At 42.6% G+C, this 10,242-nt stretch overlaps 1 non-coding gene across 1 annotated transcript; it reads right to left on the reverse strand.

The window, feature by feature from the left end:
- Positions 1–2,460: 2,460 nt before the first annotated feature.
- LOC139168702 (5S ribosomal RNA) lies at positions 2,461–2,579 on the reverse strand. Its single transcript, XR_011559371.1, has one exon. It is a non-coding gene; the product is annotated as a 5S ribosomal RNA (ribosomal RNA).
- Positions 2,580–10,242: the final 7,663 nt, after the last annotated feature.

Here is a 10,242-nt window from a genome sequence, read left to right on the forward strand (position 1 = left end):
TTGGCATGATTAGGAAGGGGATCGAAAATAAGTCGGTAAGACCAGAACAGAACAATAGGAAAGTGAACACAAGAACAAGGGGACACAATCTGAAATTAGTTGGGGGAAAGATCAAAAGCAACATGAGAAAATATTATTTCACTGAAAGAGTAGTAGACCCTTGGAACAAACTTCCAGCAGATGTGGTTGATAAAACCACAGTAACTGAATTTAAACATGCCTGGGATAAACATAGATCCATCCTAAGATAAAACACAGGAAATAGTATAAGGGCAGACTAGATGGACCATGAGGTCTTTTTCTGCCGTCAGTCTTCTATGTTTCTATGTAACAACAGAGTTGGAAGGGACCTTGGAGGTCTTCTAGTCCAACCCCCTGCTTAGGCAGGAAAACCGACACCACTACAGACAAATGGTTATACATCATCTTCTTAAAATCTTCCAGTGTTGGGGCATTCACAACTTCTGGAGGCAAGCTTTTTCCACTGGTTAATTGTTCTAACTATCAGGAAATTTCTCCTTAGTTCTGTTCTGTCTGGGTGCCCCCAGACTTCAACACCAACTGGAAAAAGCAGCCAGACACGCTGGTAAAAGCAAAAGCACTTTATAGTTTGAAAAATAAACACAGAGAAAAACCTGTTCTTCCCAACAGGCAGGCTATGAGACTTCACAGCAGAGTCCTGACGGCCAGACAATACAGCAGACTTCTTGCTGGCACACCCACCACTGTAGAGAATAAGACCCACACCTTTCCCCCCCAAGGTTTCAGTATTCAAAGTCACAAACCAGAATTCCAAGACGCCAAAGATCACAGCCAGGTCCCAGGACTCCCAAAGATAATACTCCACAAGCCAGGAAGGGTGGGTCTGCCTTTTCAGCCTTTCCAGAGAGCACCACACCCAAACCCAGCTGTTGCCTCTTTAGTGCTGAAAGTACCTGGCTAATTGTCCCCTTCGTTGTGTTGCTCTTCTCTGCCGGAGATCGATGATTGCTTGTGCATTTTCATCTAAGGAATCCAGGCTGCTTGCTGGGGAGAGCTCCCTCTCGGGGGACTCTGGCTGTCCTCCCTCTCCCTCAGCCTGAGATTCCTCCTCCCCGTCTGCCTGAACCTCCTGTTCCTCATCCTCCCCCTCTGAGCAGGAAGCCGGCAGAGGATCAGCCATTCCCTGAGGGGCCTCAGACGGAATCACAACAAGTTCTAAGTTGCTTCTCTCCTTGTTTAGTTTCCATCCATTGCTTCTTGTTCTACCCTCAGGTGCTTTGGAGAATAGGTTGACTCCCTTTTCTTTGTGGCAACCCCTGAGATAATGGGAACAACTGCTATCATGTCTCCCCTGGTCCTTCTTTTCCTTAGACTAGCCGTGCCCAGTTCCTGCAACCGTTCTTCATACATTTTAGTCCCTAATCCTCTTTGTGGCTCTTCTCTGCACTCTTTCTAGCGTCTCAACATCCTTTTTGCAACGTGGCAACCAAAACTAGGTCGCATCTAAGTTTAGGTAGTGAAACATCTGTTAAAAAAGAGCTTAGAGAGCACCAGGAACCCCTCAAAACCCACAACATTCTGAAGCCTGAAATTAAGCCCATTGTTGCTTCCTAGTGGGTGGGAGAAGTAGCCCCCTTCTCTGCATTCACACAGAATTCTGGCAAGTGGAGGGGGGGTGTTCACGCATCCCCCCAACGGAGGTGGCAAGGGGCTTGATCTCCAAACCGTCAGACTTTGATGCCTTTGCTTTCCCAACCGTATCTACTGTGGTCAGCCTGCATTTGACCCAGGAGAGACCGTCTATCTCCCACTGGCTCAAAGACGGGGCCTTTCATAAAAATGTTGTGTGTATATTCCAGGAAGGAAGGGAAGGGGAAGGAAAGTGGGTGGGTGGAGGGAGAAGGAAGGAAGGAAGGAAGGAAGGAAGGAAGGAAGGAAGGAAGGAAGGAAGGAAGGAAGGAAGGAAAGCCAAGGAAAGGAGAAAGGAAAGAAGGAAAGGAAGGGAAGGGAAAGGAAAATAAAGGAAAGGAAAGGGGGAAAGGAAAGGAAAATGGATGGAGGGAGAAAGAAGGAAGGAAGGAAGTGAAGCCAAGGAAAGGAAAAGAAAGGAAAGGAGAAAGGAAAGAAGGAAAGGAAAGGAAAATGGAGGGAGGGAGAAGGAAGGGAGGGAGGAAGGAAGGAAGGAAAGGAAAGGAAAATGGAGGGAGGGAGAAGGGAGGAAGGAAGGAAGGAAGGGAAGGGAAGGGAAGTGGGTGGATGGAGGGAGAAGGAAGGAAGGGAAGGGAAGAAAAAGACAGGATAATGGATGGAGGGAGAAGGAAAAAAGGAAAGGAAAGTGGATGGAGGGAGAAGGAAGGAGGCAAGGGAAGAGAAGGGGAGGAGGATGCAGAGTTCTCAGAAGAGCTAAAACGGCGGCACACAAGCCACAAGATTACTTTGCCAGCACAACATACATCCCGGAAAAGGCAGCAACAAAAAAGCCTACAGCACCCGGTATTCCCAGGCGGTCTCCCATCCAAGTACTAACCAGGCCTGACCCTGCTTAGCTTCCGAGATCAGACGGGATCGGGCGCGTTCAGGGTAGTATGGCCGTAGACGCTGGAAGGACTCTCGGCTGCGCTTTTAAAGTCGCCTTCTCGGTGCTTCCCCCCCCTTCTCCAACACTCTGAACAAGGATCAGTAGGGCTGCAAGGTGGACCCATCATTCCCTGCCTCCAGTCCCTTCCTATTGCTGGTGGTGTCTCTCTGCGCTGCCCTGCAAAGGCCAGGATGCCCTTCTAAGCAAGCAGGCGCAAAAAATGATATACACACCGGCAAAGGGGTTTGTGTGTGTGTGTATAATGTGTGTGTGTTTGGGAAGAGACTTTCACTGCCCACTTTCACTTGAGGCCAGGCCCCAGAATGTCATTTTAATGCGGCCCAGTTTGCTCACAGGGAGGGAGGGGGGAGAAGGGAGGGAGGAAAAATAGAATAGAATAGAAATAGAATAGAAATAGAAATAGAATAGAATAGAATAGAATTTTATTGGCCAAGTGTGATTGGACACACAAGGATTTTGCCTTGATGGGAGGGAGGGAAGGAGGAAGGGGAAGGAATGTGGATGAAAGGAGAAGGAGGGAGGGGAAGGAAGGAGGAATTAGGGAGGGAGGGGGGAAAGAAGGGAGGGAGGAGGAAGGAAGGAAGGAAGAGGAGGGAAGGGAGGAGGAATTAGGGAGGAAGGGGGAAAGGGACCATTCAACGTCAAGACGCATTCGTTTGTTTAAGACTTGACACCGGTTGCAACATCCTGGTGATCACGTGATACAAATCCAGACGCTTGGGCAGCAGTTTCTCACTGCTGAGAATGGAATGGAATGGGATAGAATAGAATAGAATAGAAATGAGAACAGGATAGAGTAGGATAGGGTAGTATAATAAATAAATAAAGAAATAAATAAATAAATAAATAAATAAATAAATAAATAAACAAACAAACAAACAAATAAATAAATAAATAAATAAATAAATAAATAAATAAATAATAGGATAGAAATCTGGATAGGATAGAATGGGAGGAGAGGAGAGGAGAAGAGAAGAACAGAAGACCAAAATAGAAGAGAAAATTAGAATAGAATGGAATAGAATAAAATAGAATGGCATGGCATGGCTTGGGATAGGAGGAGAGGAGAAGAGAAGAGAAGAGAAGAGAAGAGAAGAGAAGAGAAGCTGGAAGGGACCTTGGAGGTCTTCCAATCCAACCCCCTGCTCAAGCAGGAGACCCTATACTATTTCAGACAAGTGGCTGTCTGAAATGGTATAGAAGAATGGCTGCCTATGAGAAAAATGTCATCAAAAAATCTAATCAATCAATCAATCAATCAATCAATCTGCTTCCTCTTAAGTCCCAGCATCTCATTTCTACAAAGAACACAAGCATGTCTGGTGGGCGAAGGTCAAAATAAAAAAAAAAAGGAGCCAAGATCGCAGCCACAACTACTTGACGGAAGGCAGGGTCCGCTTCCACCCTGGAGTGACAACTGTCCTCTTGACTTTTTTGACACCCCCCACCCCCACCCTCCGTGGGCACTCCTGGGGTCAATCCCCCCCGGTCACTTTGTGCCCAGAAAGAACAGAGGCCAGGCAGCAAACGGTGATGAAACCAATCCCAGCTCTGGAGGCGTTGCTCCGCTTTGCCAACGTTGTTAGGTCCAGCCAAGTGTGAACAACGCCAGCCGACAGCTTAATGAAGGCAGCGGGGCTTTAGAGGAGGGGGTGGGAGAGGCTGGGGGGGGCTTGCGTTGACTGCCAACGTGGGACAGCTTCGCATTAAGAAACAGAAGCAAACAAGGAACAGAAGCCTGTGAGGGTGGATGAATGGATGGAGGAGGCAGGGTGGAGAAGGGCCCAGGCAAGCAGCTATACTTTTTTTAAAAAATGTGATTTTCGTGGAGCTGGGATTGGCACCTGTCAGTTCTAGGGCTCACCTGAACAATCCCCTCCTGAAAGAGAGAAGGGCAGTAATGGGCTGCAGCCCCCACAGGGGGCAACACACCGGGGGTTAAAAAGTTTTTTATTATTATTATTATTATTATTATTATTATTATTATTATTATTATTATTATGTCAGTTCAACACAGCAAACGAGATCACTATGCTGGATTTCGTATTTCATCACCAGTCGGGCGCTTCCCAAGCACCTAGGACTGCGTGATGTAGCGGCAAATTATGTTTGCCGATCCCAGTAAAGCGGCCTTTTGCAATTGACAGATGGAGATTTTGTCAATTCCTATGGTTTTCAAATGTCCACTGAGATCCTTTGGTACTGCGCCCAGCGTGCCAAGTACCACTGGGACCACTTTCACTGGCTTATGCCAGAGTCGTTGCAGCTCGATTTTTAGATCTTCGTATTTTACTAATTTCTCTAGCTGCTTCTCCTCAATTCTCCTGTCCCCTGGGTTTGTTGTTGTTGTTGTTGTTGCTGTTGTTATTATTATTATTATTATTATTATTATTATTATTATTATTATTATTATTATTATTATTATTATTTATGCCGGCGTGTCCCAACCGCCCGTAATTACAGGGTAATTAGTCCAAAAAGACTCACACCACACGATAGAAGGAAAACCCAAAAGTTTTTATAAACAGAAAAACAGAAACAGCTCCCTTTTTAAATGTCAAAGGGATTTTCTGGTACACACAAGGCACAGGTTAAATGCAATCCAATTGCTCACCCAATAACTGGGTTAGTCCCATTCTAAAATCCAGAAAGTCCACACACAATCTTGAACAGGGAAACAGCAAAAACCACAATCTTGCCGAAACTATGAATCAGATAAACTGCCACAAGGCTAAACCAACACGCTGCTTTTTAATCTGTAGCACTAATTACAACAGCCCCACCCAACCACAGGTTGCCTCACTTATCTCCTGTAATAATCCTTCAGTTGTTCTCTCCTATGCATCACCCTAAGCATGCGTGGGTCTGTCATAAGTTCTTGTTCAGAATCCAGGGATGATAAGGATGATTGATCTGCTCCTGGGCTGTCTGCCAAACTCCCCTCTTCCCTGCCACTCACGCTTCCTTCATCATAGGAGACTTCATCGGGAGATTCTATCGGGAGCAAAACAGACCTGTGGCATGTGGATGTTTCCCCCACATCCACCCCCACATTACTTGGGGCAGGAGCTGGGCCAGAGCCAACCACAACATTATTATTATCATCATCATCATCATCATCATCATCATCATCATCATTATTATTATTGTCATCGTTGTTATTATTATTATTATTATTATTATTTATTAGATTTGTATGCCACCCTTCTCCAAAAACTCGGGGTGGCTCACAGAATAAATATAAAAACAAATCTAAGTACATTTTAAAAACTACAGCTAAAACCCTTCGGAGAGGGGTGGAATACAAATCTAAATAATAATAATAATAATAATAATAATAATAATAATAATAATAATAATAATAATATATTACTCAATAAGACAATCCAATCAGTTGCACTATTTATTGAATACTTAACAGGTTTTTTTATTGTCCTTCCTTCTCTAGTACCTTAGTTACCATTTTGAAAGTAATTAAGGATCATAATAAGGCTTAGTATGATCCTTAATTACTTTCAAAATGGGGAATAATTAAATAGTGTGTTTTACCCATAAACGCTTTCATCATTTTAGTCATTATCTAGAACTGAACTTTTATAGCAATGAAAGAAAATTGACCTACTTGCCTAATCTGTTATCATACTTGTGCTCCTCAATAAATAATTCTGTCTATCATTTGTCCTTTTTGTATCTATTCAAATAATGGGACTTAATCCACTGAAAAAGAGTCCAAGCATCTATTTGCAAATTTATCTTGGTCGGTAAGCCACTCCCACCCAGCCACATGATCGTTAATCCACCCCCCCCAGTCATATGATCCTCAAGCCACTCCCACCTGGTCATATGGCCAGCAAGTCACTCCTACCTGGTCACATGAGCATCAATCCACACCCACAAAATAAGCCACGCCTACAGTGTGGCTGTAAAAATTTTGGGCAGCCCATCACTGCCTCCCCGTGCCGCCATTTTGCCATGAAGTAACGCACATGTTACTTATAAACATGTTCAGATTTTAAACAAAAAATGGCTACTCCCAATAGAATGAGGGAACAGCTTTATAAACTCAAAGCAGCCAGAACGAAACATAAAAATCTGGAGTTTGATAAATACAAACGAAACCTTTCTCATGTAGGAAGCATGGTTGCAATCAGTTTAATTGGTAGCTTTGGCAAGCAACGTTTAATTTCTGAGGCCATTTTTTTAATTAGTGAGGCTGAGAAGGAGTTAAAAGCACAGATATTTATTTTTCCAGGCAATTTTTACACTGAATCATACTTTGCTACGGAGCCAGGAAAGAAAACATTAAAGATACAACACCCCCCTCCCCTTTTCTTCCTTCAAGTGAATCATAGCTTTTTTTAAATTACATTGTAAATTATCCCACACTTCCTTCAATATCTCAAACAGGCAGCGATATTGAAGTTTTGGTGACATACGTAGGAAATGTGATTAGTTAATTAATCAAATTAACAACGCCATCTTGCAGATGTCTCCTACAAAATAAGGGCTCTGGTTGCAATAAAACCTCTACCCAGGGCAGGGCCTATAGAAATGCCGTCTCTAATTGATTGACAAGCATGGTTATTGTTATTTAAATCAAATAAACCCCGCTATTAAAAAAAGTTGATTAAATGTGCTGCCCTTGCGAAACGTTTCAATGTGTTTTCGCCTATATGAGCAGAAATACTAAAAGTAGTTTTAATAGTTTTATCGGGGGTGTGGCAGAATTTATTGCCCCCCCCCACCTTTAAAAAAAACCCCTATAGATCCATGATAGAAACATAGAAACATAGAAGTCTGACGGTAGAAAAAGACCTCATGGTCCATCTAGTCTGCCCTTATACTATTTTCTGTATTTTATCTTAGGATGGATATATGTTTATCCCAGGCATGTTTAAATTCCGTTACTGTGGATTTATCTACCACGTCTGCTGGAAGTTTGTTCCAAGGATCTACTACTCTTTCAGTAAAGTAATATTTTCTCATGTTGCTTTTGATCGTTCCCCCAACTAACTTCAGATTGTGTCCCCTTGTTCTTGGGTTCACTTTCCTATTAAAAACACTTCCCTCCTGGACCTTATTTAACCCTTTAATATATTTAAATGTTTCGATCATGTCCCCCCTTTTCCTTCTGTCCTCCAGACTATACAGATTGAGTTCATGAAGTCTTTCCTGATACGTTTTATGCTTAAGACCTTCCACCATTCTTGTAGCCCGTCTTTGGACCCGTTCAATTTTGTCAATATCTTTTTGTAGGTGAGGTCTCCAGAACTGAACACAGTATTCCAAATGGGGTCTCACCAGCATTCTATATAGCGGGATCATAATCTCCCTCTTCCTGCTTGTTATACCTGTAGCTATGCAGCCAAGCATCCTACTTGCTTTCCCTACCGCCTGACTGCACTGTTCACCCATTTTGAGACTGTCAGAAATCACGACCCCTAAATGATGGTGAACCTATAGCATATCGGATATTTAACAGAGAACTCCCAGATTTAATTATTGCTATTGGTAGTGCTGGCTACCCCATCATTGAACTAACACATGGTGTCTTTTAACCACATTTTGCTAACAAGTCTGACTGGCCAAGTTCAGTATAATCCATACATGATGTAAATATAGTCCTTGCCTAAGTTTACAGTCTGATTAAGCCAAAACTAAACAAATTGTAATATGGCTTAATAGGATAATAAGCCCCAGTATGATCTGATTTGTGAAATTGGGGAAACTCGTATAGTTTTCAATTATAAATGAAGGGGGAAAAAGCACCTCCCTGATCCCAAATGGGAGGGTTGAAGATCATGTAGACCAGTGTTTTTTTCAAACTTGGCAATTATTCGGGTTTCTCCCCGTGTAGGATTTAGAAATTTCTGGCAACGTTTCAACAAGGTCCCACTCGTCATCTTCAGGCTGGTGCTTCTGTCCTTGTTCTAGGGCGAACACCCTGTACATGTACACATACTGCATATACATTGCATATACTTCAGCTTTAACAACAACAACACAAGAGCATGTAATCGATACAAACTGAATGTAAATCGCTCCAAACTTGACTGCAGAAAATACGATTTCAGCAATAGAGTGGTCACCGCCTGGAACTCATTACCTGACTCTGTTGTTGCTTCCCCCAACCCCAAAATCTTCAACGTTACATTATCTACAAATTGACCTCTCCCCTTTTCTAAGAGTCTGTAAGGGGCGTGCATAAGTGCACTTTTGTGCCTAATGTCCCTGTCCTACTGTCTTATTATCCTTTCTATTACTACGTTCTACTTATGTTATGTTATGTTATGTTATGTTATGTTAATATGTACTATAATACTATACTTGTTTGACAAACAAACAGACAGACAGACAGACAGACAGACAGACAGACAGACAGATAGATAGATAAATAAAACAGTGATGGCAAACCATGGCGTGGCTATTCCTCCTGCTTTTTTATTATTATTATTATTTATTAGATTTGTATGCCGACCCTCTCCGTAGACTCAGGACGTCTCACAACAGTGATAAAAACAATACATGGTAACAAATCTAATAATTAAAATCTAAAATAACAGTTTTACATTAAAAAGTCTAAAAAGAAAAAAAATAGATAAAATACATGCACACAGTCATATCCTGCACAAAATTACATAGGCAAGGGGAGATGTCTCAGTTCCCCCAAGCCTGATGACAGAGATGGGTTTTAAGGAGTTTACGAAAGGCAAGGAGGGTGGGGGCAGTCCTAATCTCTGGGGGGAGTTGATTCCAGAAGATCGGAGCTGCCACAGAGAAGGCTCTTCCCTTCTCTTAATCTGCAAATTTGATGAGATCCCCATCTATCCCTTCGCCCAAGTCATTGATGAAGATGTTGAAGAGCACTGGGCCTCACGCTTTACGCGATCTTGATTCTAACCCGCTGTTAATGCAGCCTAGAACTGTGTTGGCTTTTTTTCGGCACTCCGTGATTTCTTCCAATTCTATTAAGCTCTTATTCTGCTTATGGTGCCTGTTTTAGGTTGCAGTTGTATCGATCCACCCAGTCAAGGGCTGCAAAATTTTTTACTACCATGCTGTAGGTGTGGCTTATTTTGTGGGTGTGGCTTGCTGGCCATGTGACCAGGTGGGAGTGGCTTGACGATCATGTGACTAGGGGTGGCTTAAAGGTCATGTGACTGGCTTAAAGGTGGCCAACTTGATGTCACTCACGTCAAGAGTTTGGGTTAGGGTCAGGGTGCTTGACCTCTCCTTCCCTCAAAGAGATACAATTTCCCTTACTATTACTGGACATCCAAAATATACTATTTAATTCTATGTATATATGCCATATGTGTATATACATGTTACACACAGGCACACAAAAATATATATTATCTACTACAATAATCCCTCATTTTTCACGGGGGATGTGTTCCAAGACCACCCGTGAAAAATGAATTTCTGTGAAGTAGAGGAAAGAATTTTTTTTAATGTATTTAACGAGTATTTGGACTTTTAAAACCCACCCTTTGCATGAAACAGTCATTCTATAATGTTTCTCAGCTCGAACTACTTGTGATATCCTTCCAGTTTCTTTAATAGAGTACAGCAGTACTGTAGAAGAATTTTATGAATTTTTAAAATTTTTCAATGGATTTACCGTAATAGATTTAAGCTCCCTTTGAAAACCCGTGAAG

Source organism: Erythrolamprus reginae, chromosome 5 (genome assembly GCF_031021105.1).
Source record: "Erythrolamprus reginae isolate rEryReg1 chromosome 5, rEryReg1.hap1, whole genome shotgun sequence".
Lineage (NCBI taxonomy): Eukaryota > Metazoa > Chordata > Lepidosauria > Squamata > Dipsadidae > Erythrolamprus > Erythrolamprus reginae.